This window comes from Struthio camelus, chromosome 31, assembly GCF_040807025.1.
Source record: "Struthio camelus isolate bStrCam1 chromosome 31, bStrCam1.hap1, whole genome shotgun sequence".
Classification (NCBI taxonomy): domain Eukaryota; kingdom Metazoa; phylum Chordata; class Aves; order Struthioniformes; family Struthionidae; genus Struthio; species Struthio camelus.
In genome coordinates, this window is record NC_090972.1 from 87,501 (window position 1) to 90,000 (window position 2,500).

General features: G+C 77.9%; 1 non-coding gene across 1 annotated transcript; it reads right to left on the reverse strand.

Moving 5' to 3' along the window:
• Nucleotides 1-970: 970 nt before the first annotated feature.
• Nucleotides 971-1,123, reverse strand: LOC138063116 (5.8S ribosomal RNA). The gene has a single exon (XR_011136709.1). It is a non-coding gene; the product is annotated as a 5.8S ribosomal RNA (ribosomal RNA).
• Nucleotides 1,124-2,500: the final 1,377 nt, after the last annotated feature.

Consider the following 2,500-nt stretch of genomic DNA (forward strand, 5'->3'; position numbering starts at 1 on the left):
CACAGCCCCTCCACCGGCCGCGGCTGGCTCCTCCTCCCCGGCCGCTGACCTCCGCTCTCGCCCCGGCACGGGACGACGGCGCGGCAGCGCCCCTCCCCCCCCCCTTTCTGCCCCCCCCCCTCCCCCGTCTCGCCACCGAACGGCGCCGCCCGCGCTTGCCCCACACCACCGCCCCGCGGAGACACCCGCGCGCCGTCGCTGCCGGCCTCAACGCAACGCCGCGGCTGACGCCAGCCGGCGGGTGGAAGTGGCTCGGCACGCACTACGGACGCGGGTGCGCCGCGGGGGGGGGCAGAGGGGGCTCGGCGGGCGCCGAAGCGGCAGCAGTCGGGGCAGGGAGAGGGCAAGGGGAGGGGAAGAAAGGCAGCCGGCCGTCCCCCCCCGCCGGAGGGGAACGGGGGACCAGCGCACCACCGGGAGAGTGGTGGAGGAGAGCCGTCGTACGGCGGGCACTGGCGGTGGCGGCGGGCGGCGGCGGCAGGTGCCGGGCCACCGCGACCGACCGAACCTGGGGGCCCGGCGGGACGAACTCCGCACAGCGGGCGCTCCGGGAGCGGGGGTTTCCCGAGTCTGCACTTAGGGGGACGAAGGCCCGGGCCCACACGGGGAGGAGAGGCACCCCCTCTCCCCGGCGGCGCGGGCCTGCGAGGCGCCCCAGCCGCGCCACACCGCACACACCGCGCAGGGCAGCGGTGGCCACCGGGCTCGGAGGGGAGGGAGGGCAGGGCAAGGCACGCCGGCCGCGGACGGTGGAGGCGGACGGTCGGCCGGAGCCGGGCAGGCAGGCCAGCCGGAAGACCGGGGCCACCGGTGCACGCACCGGTGGTCCCGGCTCCGCCGCCGCCGCCGACTCACCGCCGCCGCCGCCCCCCCACCGACTCGCCGCCGCCGCCGCCCCCCCCGGCCCCCCCCCGAGGGGCGGCACACCGCTGCGCCAACGCGGCAATGGGGGTGACGATTGACCGTCAAGCGACGCTCAGACAGGCGTAGCCCCGGGAGGAACCCGGGGCCGCAAGTGCGTTCGAAGTGTCGATGATCAATGTGTCCTGCAATTCACATTAATTCTCGCAGCTAGCTGCGTTCTTCATCGACGCACGAGCCGAGTGATCCACCGCTAAGAGTTGTCTCGGTTTCGGTCCCCACCGCGCGCGCGGGGGGACCGGGCAGCTTTCGCAGCCCCCTGAGGGCCCCCATCCGCTCTGCCTCCCTCCTCACGCCGACGCCGGCTGCTGAGCAAGGGACAGCGGAGAGAGAGGGCACGCCTCACTGACCGTACAAGCACAGAGGGAAAAAAAAAGGGGGGGGGGGGGGAGAACAGACCCGAACGAGAGGGGCGGGGAGCCCTCGCTCCCGACCTGGGACAACCCCTTTCTCGCTTCGAGTCCGGCCCAGGCGCCCGGCTCGGCCTGGCCCAGCAGGGAGCGGCGCGCCAGCCGCGCCACCTGCCTCAGGGACCGGGGTGTGGGTCCCCGCGGAGCCCCGGCGTCGGAGCCCGGCCGCCGCTGGGAGCGGCGCCACCCGCTGCCCGCGCGCCCGCGACCCGCCAGCCGCACGCTTCCGAGCTCCTTCGCTCGCCTCACCGGCCTCCAGCTCCGCCGCCCCGGAGACGGCACCCAACACCCGCCTGCACACACGCAGCCTCCCGAGCGACGCCACGCACTCGCCCGTCCCTTCCGCGGGCAGACGCCTGGCGGCAGGCAGACGGGCGAGGCGGGACGGACGGGGAACGGCGCCCGCTCTCCCCGCCTCCACGCGGAGACCGGGAGGGGCCGCCCCCGCCCGCCCGCCCGCCGCCCGCCTGCCGCCCAGCGAAGCCGGGTCGGGCAGAGCGAGGCAGGCGCGCCGGATGGCGGAGTGCCGGGGCAGGGCGGGGGGGGGAGGGAAGGAAGGGTGCCGCCGACGGCCACGGCGGGAGACTGAGAGCACCGGCCAGGGAGGAGAAGGGATGCGCTGGGGCTCGGCGTCCGCACCACCCGCGGTGGGGGCTCGCCGTCCCGGCGGCGAGCACGCGCTCGCGCCGGGGTCGCGCGTTCGAGGCAGGCCGGCGCAAGCCGACCGCGCGGCGTCTCTCCGCCGAGACCAGACCGCGGAGAGAGGGGGCAGGGTACCCCTCTCCGTCCCGGCTGCCCGCGGGGCATGCACGGGCCGCGCCGGCGGGCATGGGGGGGTGCGGCGCCCGCGCGCGCCGACCCCCCGGCCCCTCCGGCAGCACGCCCGGCTGCCCCCCGGGTCGCATCGGGCCGCCCGAGTCTTTAAACCCCCGCCCGGCTCTCCGACCGAGAACCCTCGGGCCCGGAGCCCGGGGCCCATGGCCATCCCTACCCGGGGGGGCCGCTACCGGCGGCCGCGGTGGCCGGAGGCCCTCCTCCTTCCTCCCAGCGCGCCCCCCCCCCCCCGCCGCCCCCCGCCACCCCCGGCCCGGCCGACTCGCAGCGCGGCCCCCACGGCACGGCGTGGGGCGGCTGGAGCGGTTGGGGGGGGGGGGGAAGGGAGGGGAGGA